This window comes from Pinus tabuliformis, chromosome 7 (assembly GCF_031772625.1).
Source record: "Pinus tabuliformis cultivar Carrire ecotype Pingquan chromosome 7, CPIR1, whole genome shotgun sequence".
NCBI classification, from domain to species: domain Eukaryota; kingdom Viridiplantae; phylum Streptophyta; class Pinopsida; order Pinales; family Pinaceae; genus Pinus; species Pinus tabuliformis.
The window spans coordinates 901,270,060-901,283,395 of record NC_142293.1 but is presented as its reverse complement, the minus strand read 5'-3'; the positions used below and the strand labels follow the sequence as shown (position 1 = coordinate 901,283,395).

At 38.7% G+C, this 13,336-nt stretch overlaps 1 pseudogene; it reads left to right on the top strand.

Moving 5' to 3' along the window:
• LOC149250525 (uncharacterized) overlaps positions 1-13,336 on the top strand; it is a 28,938-nt pseudogene that overhangs the window by 914 nt on the left and 14,688 nt on the right.

The following is a 13,336-nucleotide window of genomic DNA, read 5'->3' as shown; positions in this document are numbered from 1 at the left end:
GCCGCATGTACACGCGGGTTCGCAGGCTAAAATGCGCGTATGCATACACACGCACCTTCACGGAAGGAAAGGTGTTAGAAAATTATATATTATGGAGCAATGGAACACATAAAATACTGCAAAAATATAAACATAGAAAACACATAAAACAAGAGAGACAAAGATATATGTGGTTCACCCAGTTTGGGCTATGCCCATAGAGAGATAACCAGTCCTTCCATTTATATTATCCAGCAAACTAAAGAGATACAACCTACAGCAGATCCGCTATTACATCCTCTTCGCTCTCAATCTCCTCTCTCTTCCTCACTCAGAATACATATATACATAGACACAATACAATTCCCTCATATATAGTGAGGGGTTGCCTTCTAGGGAAAAAAACCATAAATTAAACATAACTTCTACCGTCAGATCATCCGCCTAATGAATGACCCAAATTGACTAGAAATTACTAGACTTTTACAAGGAAATTTTACATCTATTTTTTGCTTCGGGGGCATTGCCCTCAAACCCACGCCAGGGTACTGCTGGCCCCCAGACCCCCTAGCCGGGGGGGATTACCCCCACGCCCCCGCGTGGAGTGGTGTACAATCTTCCTAGGGTATACATCTGGCTGAAACCTTTGAATACAGAATATAATCAAGCTCCACACCCAACAAAAGGCACGTACATGTTGGAAAACTTGGTTTTGGTCCGTGGTATTTGGTCCATGGTATTCTGACCCATGGTATTGGTCCAAGGTATCTTGTTTGAAGTGTTGACCCCACGTATTTGGACCAAGGTATTGTTTCTAAGTGGTTTTAGACCATGGTATTGAGTAAGGCCCAGGACTATAAAAGGAGGAGAAGATCATTAGGCAAGGGCACTTACGAATTTCATATCTAATGAAGAGTAAGATCGAGATTATAGGTTATTGGGTTATGGTGCACAACTAGATTTGAATCAAGGATGAGCCTGAGCACTTGATGAAGGATAAGTTCTATTGATGGGTCAAGATCTTAAGGCTTGAAGAGAAGTATCTTTGTGTGGTTTTGATATTTTATCTTAATAATTGGCGCATGTCGTAATATGTAAATATGATGATCTAGGTATATCTGATGTCTGAATAATTGTAAAGGTTAAATCATCATTTACAGATCTGTACGTAGGTTCCTTATAGCAAAGGCATGTATACACACCGGTTCAACATTTCAAAAGTGTGTATATGCAGGTTTTCCTTGATACAAATGCGTATTCACGTAGGTTCATCACATTGAAGTATCATACACCTCATAAAATATGATTTAGCTACTTCTGATTGCTATTGCAATGTTCTAGGTTCTCGCTTGGGTTCTGGTTACTGTTACTATATTCTGGTTACAACATTCAGAGAAGTGGTTGTTTGATTCAGTTTTTGGTTGGTGCAAGGAGATTGGTTGATGCAGATATATTTGATGTTTGATTGATGTTATTGATGGATCCATTCTGAAAATTTATGAAACGTGAACCCTGGAAGAATAGAGAAGGTTGTAGCCTTCTGTAGGTCAGCACCTATGTACTAGTACATCAACTAGTACAAGAGCAGGTGGTTGTAGCTCCCTTCCGGGAGAAGCTGGATAACGAGAGAAGGTTGTAGCCTTCTACAGGTAGAAGCATGCGTACTGGTATAAGACTACACTAGTACAAAATATTGTAAAAAGAAGTTTCTTACTAAAAGAAAGATAGAGACGATTGCAGCAGGTGGTTTTCACCCACATTGGGTTTCTACCTTATATCTTGTGTTCATGTGTGTGACTGTCTATTTTTCTTTTACTACTCCTAGTTACTATTTATATGGTTCTGATGCATAGATGAAAGATCTTCATATGAAGAATTAACTAAATTATAAGTTTACTGGGTATACGCTAGTTGCCTTATATACAACTGCATATACACGCAAGTTTCATTAATTGAAGTAACGTATATGAATCATAATATGGAAATTAAATATTATTGACTTGCTAATACTGATTCAGCCCCCCCTCTCAGTATTATTTCCAACAATTGGTATCAGAGTCGGTCCTTCAGAAGAAGCTTGATCACTTGAAGGAAGATCTATCATCATGAGTACCTACGAAAGAGAGGGATCCATTAGACCACCAACCTTTGATGGGAGCAACTTCGTCTATTGGAAGGTAAGAACCACAACCTATCTTCAATCTCTTGGAATAGATGTTTGGGAAATTGTGGAAGGAGAATATACATTTCCATCAACAATTCCTACAAATACGACAGGTAAAAAGTAGTATGAAACAAATGCCCAGGCTGTTAATAAACATTATTGGGGAGTCTGTCAGAATCAAAAATTTTCAAGGTTATGCAGCTCAAAACTGCTAAATAAATATGGGCCAAATCATTCTAAGCTATGAAGGAGACGATCAGGTAAAATGTGCAAAACTACAATCTCTCAGAATTCAATATGAAACTCTCAAAATGCACAATGATGAAAGTATAGCTAATTACTTCTTACGTATAGATGAGATTGTTAATTGCATGAAAAACTTGGGTGAAGAGATAAAAGAAGTTACTGTAGTTGAAAGGGTTTTAAGATCCTTGTCTTCTAAGTTTGAATCAAAATTTTCTGCCATAGAATAAAAGCGGAATCTTCATAGTATTACTATGACACAACTACACGGAATCCTAACTGCTTTCGAAATGAGAAAAGGGGTCCATTAGATATGAGAGAAGCCACATCCATAGCTTCAGGAAGAGAAGAACTCAATGAATCAGGACATCTTTCAGAAGGAGAGGAAGAAACAAACTTTGTCAAGAACCTTCAACAGGGTTATGGAAGATTCAGTGGTAAGCTACCTTTCAAATGCTTTGCTTGTGGAAGAGTCGGTCATTATGCGACCAATCATAAAGATAAGCTTGATAAAGGTAATGAATCAGCAAAATGGAATAGAAAATAGAATGTAAGTAAGAAGAGATATTATACACATGAAGGTAGCGATGGTTTATAAAATAGTGAAGAAGATGAACATGGTAATGACTATAGACTTCTGATGGCTTTTGAAGATGATGATTTCTTGGATGCTTTAGATAAAGATGGTCTTTATGAATAAATTTCTAAACTTAAAATTTGTTTAGAAGAAAAGAATATGATTATAGATACTCTGACATTCCAACTTGCTGAAAGGGAAAAACACAATAAAAAATTAGAATGTAAAATTGTGGGTCTAAGAAAATATGTTGAGAAAACAAAAGCTCTCAATCTCATGTTTGCCAAAGGATCAGAAACTTTATATGAAATTATCAAAGTGCAGCGTTCTCCTCTGATAAAGACAGGTCTTAGATATACTAAAGAAGCATCTCAAGCATAGAAGCCATCAACCTCCAAAAGCTATCTTGATGTAGCAAGGAGAAGTGAACAGTTTGACAATCATCAACAAAGGAATAAAGCAGACCACCAGGTAAATCAAGTTCAATCAACTTCAAGGATGAACAGAAGCTACAACCAACCTCAGGTAAATCATACTCAATTTGATTCAAGAATGAATGTCAATGGAAACTACAAACACCAGGTCAGTAGGTTCGATAATTGCAGGAATTTCTTTAATGGCCAATGTTTTTCATGTCATAACTTTGGACACAAAGCTACTAAATGTGTTGCTTACAAGACCATCATGACTAGAGAAACATGAAATCAAAGGAATCTGACTAGGATCATGAAAAGGACCTACAATAACTTTTCTGCTCTTGAAAATGAAATAGAATGCTCTATCTGTAACAACTTCGGTCATGAAGATTCTGAATGCAGGAGTAAATTTCGGCAAACATCTCAGAAGGAGAAAACTTCATTAGGTCCCAAAACATAGAGAAAGAAAGAACTGCAAACAAAAAGATGTGGTATAGCCTTGTATGCAGAAGGACAAGAAAATTAGTGGTACATCAATAGTGGATGCTCGAAACACATGACAAGTGATAAAGAAAAACTTTAGTCATATAATGCATTAGAAAAGGAAAAGAAGGTCTCATTTGGAAATGACACTCCTACAATCATAAAAGGTAAAGGCTCTGTTCTCTTAAAAGAAAAGGTTAAAGCTGGGAATGTTATGTGTGTTGATGGTCTAAAGCATAATCTATTGAGTGTCAGTCAAATGTGTGATCAAGGAAATGAGGTAGTATTTCGATCAAATGGATGTGTTGTTCGTGAGCTTGATATAGGAGAAATAGTGATCAAAGGTATAAGAACTCCAAATAACCTATACATACTCAAGGGAGGACAACAATAGTGCTACCTAAGCAAAAATGATGAACATTGGCTATGGCACAGAAGATTGGGGCATCTAAGCTTCTCTCAAATAAGAAAAGCATGCAGATACAAGGTTGTTCGTGATCTTCCAAATATCAACATTCCAGAAAATAAAATATGCAAATCATGTCAATTTGGTAAGCAAACCAGAGCTCATTTCCCTGAGAAGGAAGGATCAGCTAGTAAGCCTCTTGAACTTGTTCATACTGATTTATGTGGTCCATCAAGGAAAAAGTCACCTCGTGGAGAAGAATACTTTATATTTTTCATTGACGACTTTTCCAGAATGTGTTGGATAGGACTTCTAAAGCATAAAGATGAAGCATTTGAAAAGTTCAAAGCCTTCAAAGTGTTGGTTGAAAATGAATCAGATTGCAAAATCAAATGCCTCAGGTCTAATCGAGGAGGGGAATTTACCTCAGATGAATTCTTTGACTTTTGTGAAGAACATGGAATAAAAAGGGAATTCTCTACCACAAGAACTCCTCAACAAAATGGAGTGGTAGAAAGGATGAACATAACTGTTCAACAAATGGCTCGTGCCATGCTAGATGATTCTGGAACTCCTGCAACCTTTTGGGGTGAAGTTGCATTTAGTGCCGTCACTATTCTCAACAAAATAAATGTTCGGGTAAACAGAACTCAAACTCCACATGAACTTTGGTATGGTAAGACTCCTACTATAAAATACTTCAAAGTTTTTGGAAGCAAATGTTACATCAAAAGGACTGATGAAAACCTTAGCAAGTTTGAACCTAGAGCAGATGGAGGCATTATCCTTAGTTACTCTTCCCGAAGTAAAGGATATAAGTGTTATAATAAAAGACTTGGAAATTTTTTTGAAAGTATTGATGTGGTGGTTGATGAAGTAGGTAAAATTCCAAAGCTGGTAAAAACCAAAGATTATGAAGAAGATGAGGATTATCCTTCCACATCAAATCAAACTAATTCTGAAGAAGAAACCAATGAAGCACCAGAAGAACAGATAACGGTAGAAGAAAAGACTCCATCCAGGTATGTGCAGAAAAATCATCCAGAGACTCAAATTTTGGGACAAAAAGAGGCAGGTGTGCAGACAAGAAGAACTATTATAGAAGCTTCAAGCTATCTAGCATTACTTTCCACCATCGAACCTCAAAATGTACATGAAGCATGCAAAGATGAATGTTGGGTCAAGGCCATGAACGAAGAGCTTGAGCAAATTGAAAAGAATAATACTTGGGAATTAGTTCCTAGACCTCATGATAATAATATCATAGGAACCAAATGGATATTCAAAAACAAGCTGAATGAAATTGGAGAAGTTAGTAGAAACAAGGCTAGACTTATTTGTAAAGGATATGCTCAACAAGAAGGTATAGATTTTGAAGAAACTTTTGCACCTGTTGCTAGACTTGAAGCCATAGGAATGTTCCTTGCTCTTTCTAGCTTTTAGAACTTCAAAGTATACCAAATGGATGTAATATCTATTTTCTTAATGGAGGCTTAGAAGAAGAAGTATATATTGAGCAACCAGATGGATTCATCCTTGGAAATGATCCAAAACTTGTATGCAGACTCAAAAAGGCTCTCTATGGTCTAAAACAAGCTCCAAGGTGTTAGAAAATTATATATTACGGAGCAATGGAACACATAAAATATTGCAGAAATATAAACATAGAAAACGCAGAAAACAAGAGAGACACAGATATACGTGGTTCACCCAGTTTGGGCTACGTCCACCCCGAACAGCCAGTCCTTCCTTTCTATTATCCAGCAAAATGAAGAGACACAACCTATAGCAAATCCGCTGTAATATCCTCTGTTTTCTCTCACAGTCTCACCTCTCTATTTCTCGCTCACAGAATACACATCTATATCACAACCTCAAATACAATACCCTCATACAAAGAGAGGGGTTGCCTTCTAGGGCAAAAAACCCTAAACTAAACATAAGTTCTACCGTCAGATCATTCGCCTAATGAACGACCCAGATTGACTAGAAATTACTATACTTTTACAAGGCAATTTTACAGCTGTTTTTAGCTTCGGGGGCGCTGCCCCCGAAACCCCCCGCCAGGGGGGGGCTCCCAAAGGTCGCAGCCGCCTCCCCCGGACCCCCCCTGCAGCGAATATTTTATGGGTGGCATTTCCGCCCCCATTTTGAACTGGGGTCCTATGTGGCGATACCTTTGAATATAGAAGATAATCAGGCTCCACACCCAACAATCTCCCACTTGGAGACTGATTTGTAGCAACTCCACCGCTGCTCCATTTGCTGGACAATGACTCCTCTTTGGACCTCGCTGTTTCTCATCTTCATCATCATCCTTGAAGACCAATTGAAACTGAGCATATTCTCAGTTTCTTCCTGGTTACAACTTTTGTTAGCATATCTGCAGGATTTTGGCTAGTGTGTATCTTTTCCAGCTTCAACTCTCCATCTTCCAACACTAATCGTATGAAATGGTACTTGAGCTGTATGTGTTTAGTCCTGGAATGAAATGCTGAGTTCTTTGCAAGATGAATGGCACTTTGGCTATCACTGTATAACGTGCCCATATCATGCTCCTTACCCAATTCACCCATAAACCTTTGTAACCAAATCATTTCTTTACTAGCCTCTGTAGCAGCAACATACTCTGCTTCTGTTGTTGAAAGTGCAACAACACTTTGGATTTTTGAAACCCAACTGACAGCTATTCCTCCAACAGTAAATACATATCCTCTAGTGCTCCTCCTGTTATCTCTGTCACCTGCCATATCTGCATCAACATATCCTTGTAGGGAGATGTTTGAACCACCAAAGCATAATGCTTGATTTGTGGTACCTTTCAAATATCTGAGAATCCATTTCACTGCCATCCAATGTTCCTTTCCTGGATTGTTCATGTACCTGCTTACAACTCCCACTGCATGTGCAATATCAGGCCTTGTGCAGACCATTGCATACATTAAGCTTCCAACTGCTGATGCATATGGAACTTTAGACATATAATCCATGTCTTCTTGGGTCTTTGGGCACATTTCCTTGCTAAGTTTGAAATGGCTAGCAAAAGGTGTACTAACTGGTTTTGCATTGTGCATGTTAAATCTTTTCAACACCTTTTGTATGTACTCATTCTGAGACAATGTTAATTTACGATTTTTCTTGTCTCTAGTTATTCTCATACCAAGGATTTGTTTTGCAGCTCCCAAATCTTTCATTGCAAATGAATTTGCCAATTTTATTTTGAGCACATTTATTTCCTCCATGTTAGATCCCGTAACAAGAATGTCATCTACATACAATAACAATATAATATAGCTGCCATCATTTTTCTTTTTCAAATAAACACAATGATCAGAGTGACATCTAGTATAACCTTGTTCAGACATAAACTTGTCAAATTTTAGATACCACTGCCTTGGAGCCTGTTTTAAGCCATACAAGCTCTTCTTCAACCTGCACACTAGTTTCTCCTTCCCTTTCACCTCATATCCTTGTGGCTGCTGCATATATATCTCTTCCTCCAAATCCCCATGGAGAAAGGTTGTCTTTACATCTAATTGCTCATGATGCAAATCTTCAGCTGCTACAAGACTTAAAATAGTTTTGATTGAAGTCATTTTAACAACAGGAGAAAATATTTCATCAAAATCAATACCTTTCTTCTGTGCAAACCCCTTCACCACAAGTCTAGCTTTATACCTCTGTTTTCCTCCATCTTCTTCCTTCAGCCTGTAGACCCATTTATTCTTCAATGTAGTTTTTCCTACAGGAAACCTGACTAAATCCCAAGTTTGGTTATGCATTAAGGAGTCCATCTCTTCTTCCATGGCTACCTCCCACTTCTTCCTGCTTTCAACCTGCATTGCTTCTTCATAACATTTGGGTTCACCGGAATCAGTCAACAATAAATAATATAATGAAGGAGAGTGTCGTTCAGGGGGTTTACTTATCCTGGTAGATCTTCTAACACTACTTTCAGGTGTTTGGGGTGCCTGTTGTTGTTGTGGTGGTTGATGTTGTTGTGGTTGTTGATTATTATTATTATTTTTAGGCACCTTTCCTTTTTCAGTGATTTCATCAAGAACTGCGTATTCCTTGTTTTCCTTTTCCTGTTTCTTTTCCTGCAACTGATTCTTATACAAGACCTTTTCATTGAATATTACATCTCTGCTCCTAATGATTTTGTGATTTTCGTAATCATATAAGCGATAACCAAAATCATTAACACCATATCCAATAAAGGTACATTTCTTTGACTTTGCCTCAAGCTTTGTTCTATTTTCTTTATCAATATGGACAAAGGCCTCACAACCAAAAGGCTTTAAAATAGAGTAGTTTACCTTTTTACCTGTCCATGCTTCCTCTGGAACACCACCATCCAAGGAACTTGAAGGCCCTCTGCTTATTAGATAAACAACAGTATCTACAGCATCTGCTCAAAACTGTAAAGGCAATCCTGCATGTAATCTCATGCACCTTGCACGCTCCATGATTGTTCTATTCATCCTTTCTGACACACCATTTTCTTGTGGTGTTCTTGGAACTGTCTTCTCTCTGCGAATTCCATGTTCTGAACAGTACCTATCAAACTCTTTGCTGCAATATTCACCTCCATTGTCTGATCTAAGACACTTCAATTTCTTTCCTGTCTTAATCTCAACCAAAGCTTTCCATTTCTTGAAAGTATCAAATACATCAGATTTATTCTTAATACAATAAATCCAAGTTTTTCTAGTTGCATCATCAATAAAAGTAACATAATAATGAGAGCCACCGAGAGATGATACCTGAGCAGGTCCCCATACATCTGTATGCACAAGCTCTAATTTTTCATTCTTCTTTTCTTTCCCAACTTTGAGAAATCTGACTCTCTTCTGTTTTCCATAAATGCAATTCTCACAGAAGTCCAAATCAACATTCTTCAAACCCGGCAACAAATTCCTTGAGTGAAGAATCTTCATCCCCTTTTCACTCATGTGTCCGAGCCTATGATGCCATAATGCTGCATCTGCTCCTTTGGAAGTTAAAGCATTAACAGAGTTAGAAATACCATTGCATAAATACAATGTACCAACCTTTTCGCCTTTTGATATTACCAGGGCTCCTTTGGTGACCTTCCAAGCTTTATCTGTGAAAGTTGTCACACAACCTTCACCGCCTAACTGACCTGTTGAAATCATATTTTTCTTTAGATCTGGAACATGCCTTACCTCCTTTAATAGCCATTGGTTTCCATTCTGCTGTTTTACAAGAACCTTACCCATTCCAACAATTTTACAGGGTTTATCATCACCCAGACGAACTTGTCCAAAATCTCCTTGAACATAGTCATGAAAGTATTTCTTATCAGGTGTGGCATGGAATGAAGCCCCTGAATCTACCACCCAGGAATCAGTAATATTTTCGAAAGAAAGAATCAAAGCATCTTGTAACACCTCACCTGTCACATTTGCTTCATGATTGTTTTCTTGCTGTGCATCTCCTTCTTTTCCCTTCTGAGATCTACAGTCTTTCTTTAGGTGTCCTTTCTTTCCACATTTCCAGCACACTATCCCCGATCTGGACTTGGATCTACCTTTCCTTGATTTACTGCGATATCCTGAGCTCTTTCCTCTTTCCATTTTTCTTCCTCTAGACTTTGCACTCAAAGAATTTCCCGATGTCTCACCAGAGCTTTTCCGTCGCATTTCCTCGCTAAGGATAACACCGACAACATCATCAAACTTTAAAGTACTAGATCCAGAAACGGAGTTACTAATGCCCATTACCAAACCATTCCAACTTTCTGGTAATGAGCACAAGAATAACAGAGCTCTAACTTCATCGTCAAAGTTTACCCCTACAGAACCTAACTGACTTGTAACTGTATTAAAATCATTTAAATGGTTTGCAATAGATCCACCTTCCGACATATTCATATTAAATAACCGTTTCATAAGAAATACCTTGTTTGAGGCCGAGGGTTTTTCATATAGTTTCGACAGCGTCTGCATCAAACCCTTTGTCGTGGTTTCCTTTGAAATGTTGAAGGCGACTGCCGCAGCAAGGCACAACCGTATTGTTCCGAGTACCTTTCTATCGAGAAGGTTCCATTCTTCATCTTTCATACCCCTCGGCATCTTTGTTTTTCTGCCCAATGGTAGGTATAGATCTTTCTGATACAGATAATCTTCCATATGCATCTTCCACAGCGAGAAGTTTTGGCCGTTAAATTTCTCAACCCTAAACTTACCATCTTCCGCCATTGCTCCCACTCGAACCAGGGACCCTTCTTTCCTGCGAGTTTATCAGCCAAATAGACCTTCGGCTCTGATACCAGTTGTTAGAAAATTATATATTACGGAGCAATGGAACACATAAAATATTGTAGAAATATAAACACAGAAAACGCAGAAAACAAGAGAGACACAGATATACGTGGTTCACCCAGTTTGGGCTACGTCCACCCCAAACAGACAGTCCTTCCTTTCTATTATCCAGCAAAATGAAGAGACACAACCTACAACAAATCTGCTGTAATATCCTCTGTTTTCTCTCACAGTCTCACCTCTCTATTTCTCGCTCACAGAATACACATCTATATCACAGCCTCAAATACAATACCCTCATACAAAGAGAGGGGTTGCCTTCTAGGGAAAAAACCCTAAACTAAACATAAGTTCTACCGTCAGATCATCTGCCTAATGAACGGCCCAGATTGACTAGAAATTACTATACTTTTACAAGGAAATTTTACAGCTGTTTTTAGCTTCGGGGGCGCTGCCCCCGAAACCCCCCGCCAGGGGGGGGCTCCCAAAGGTCGCAGCCACCCCCCCGCCCCCCCGGACCCCCCCTAGAGCGAATATTTTACGGGTGGCATTGCTGCCCCCCATTTTGAACTGGGGTCCTATGTGGCGATACCTTTGAATATAGAAGATAATCAGGCTCCACACCCAACACAAGGGTCTCGTATTACCGTCTTGACAAATACCTCCATCAAAAAGGTTTTTCTAAAGGATCAACTGATAGCAATCTATATACAAAGATTTACAATGATAAACTACTAATACTTGTTGTGTATGTTGATGATATCATTTTTGGTAGCAACGAAGAAGCCATGAGTCAAAACTTTGCTTTGGTAATGCAGGAAGAATTTGAAATGTCCCTACTTGGTGAGCTCACATATTTTCTTAGTTTACAAGTTCAACAAAATAAATATGGTATCTTTCTATCATAGACCAAGTACCTCAAGCAGATCTTGAAAAAACATGGCATGGAAGATTCTAAACCAGTATGTACCCCTATGGTAATAGGATGCAGTCTCAGCTCAAATGATGAATCAGCAGCAGTGCATCAACCAACCTATAGATCCATGATTGGCAGTCTGCTCTATCTAACAGGTACTTGACCAGACATCATGCATGCAGTGGGAATAGTTGGAAGATTCCAAGAAAATCCAAAGGAATCACACCTTCAGGAAGTCAAAAGGATTTTCAAATATCTTCAAGGAACTCAGAATTTTGGTTTATGGTATCCTAGAGATATAAATCTTACACTTCATGCATATACAGCTGCAGTTTGGGCAGGAAGTGTGGATGACAGAAAAAGCACTGGTGGTGGTGCATTTTATATGGGCTCCAGATTAGTATCTTGGTTCAGCAAGAAACAAAGTTCAATTGCATTATCTTGCTGCACACAACTCCTTTGGATGATGCAAACTTTGCAAGACATTCAGATCACATGTACTCCACCCATCTCCATTCTATGTAATAATACAAGTGCAATCAGTATTTCAAAGAATCCGGTCATGCATTCCAAGACCAAGCACATACCTATCAAATATCATTTTCTCCATGAACAAGTGCTTGAACAAAAGGTCAATTTGGAGTATGTTCCCTCCAAAGAATAGGTTGCTAATATATTCACCAAACCGCTGCCCATAGAGACATTTGAATATCTCAGACAGAAGCTGGGATTAGTTAATGCATCATCTTGCTGTTAAAACCTATCTGGTTCAAAGAAAGGTGGTTGTACGCAAGTTTCATGAAGCATATCCGCATACATACACTGGTTTTTGTTGATACAGTCGAGTATATGTTGGTTTGAAGAAAAATAGTGGGCCAGACTCAAGATGAAAAGAGTCTAATATGGGTCTGACAGTGATCATCTGGCACAGGTTTAGGGGGAGCATATACTTCTAATAATTCATTGTTGGCATTATCTTAGAAGATCTTGGTACAATTTCACAGTTGTTTTTGATTCAGGTGAAACAGGTGTAGAGGAAGATCATGGTTGCTGGTCTGGATGGTGATTGACAGATGTTGTTGATGATAGTTGTTGATAACTATCATAGTCTTGTTTTAGATATTTTGTCTCTATGTCATGTATATCTTTTATTATCAAGGTCATGTAACGACCTATTTTGTTTCCCCACTATGCATGGGATGGATGATGTAATGTTCTTGTTTTGACAATGTATAAACTTTTGGTATATCCCCACTTGGTTGGGAGATGGATGTATGTATGAGTCTTTGGTGATAGGAAGGTCATTTATGATGTATAGAGTCATGTTCTTCTTTTAGAACATATTTTTGTAGACCTTGCTTGCAGTCAGGGGGAGCATAACCCTTTTCCCTTGATGACAAAGGGGGAGAGTGACTTGGGGTTGCCATCAAGTCCAAAGGGGGATATTGTTGGAATTATGACATAGATTTGGCACTATGACACGGGTGTTGTCCTTGATGGCAACTCTCATAGATGGCAGATCACAGTTCAGGCTCGCCAAATGAAGAAAGAAAGGTATACGCAGGTTCCCATTGACCAAGCCGCGTGTACACGCGGGTCCGCAGACTAAAAGGCACGTATGTGTACACACACACTTTCACGGAAGGAAAGGTGTGTACATGTTGGAAAACTTGGTTTTAGTCCATGGTATTTGGTCCATGGTATTGTGACCCATGGTATTGGTCCAAGGTATCTTGTCTGAAGTGTTGACCCCATGTATTTGGACCAAGGTATTGTTTCTAAGTGGTTTTGGACCATGGTATTGAGTAAGGCCCGGGACTATAAAAGGAGGAGAAGATCATTAGGCAAGGGCACTTACGAATTTC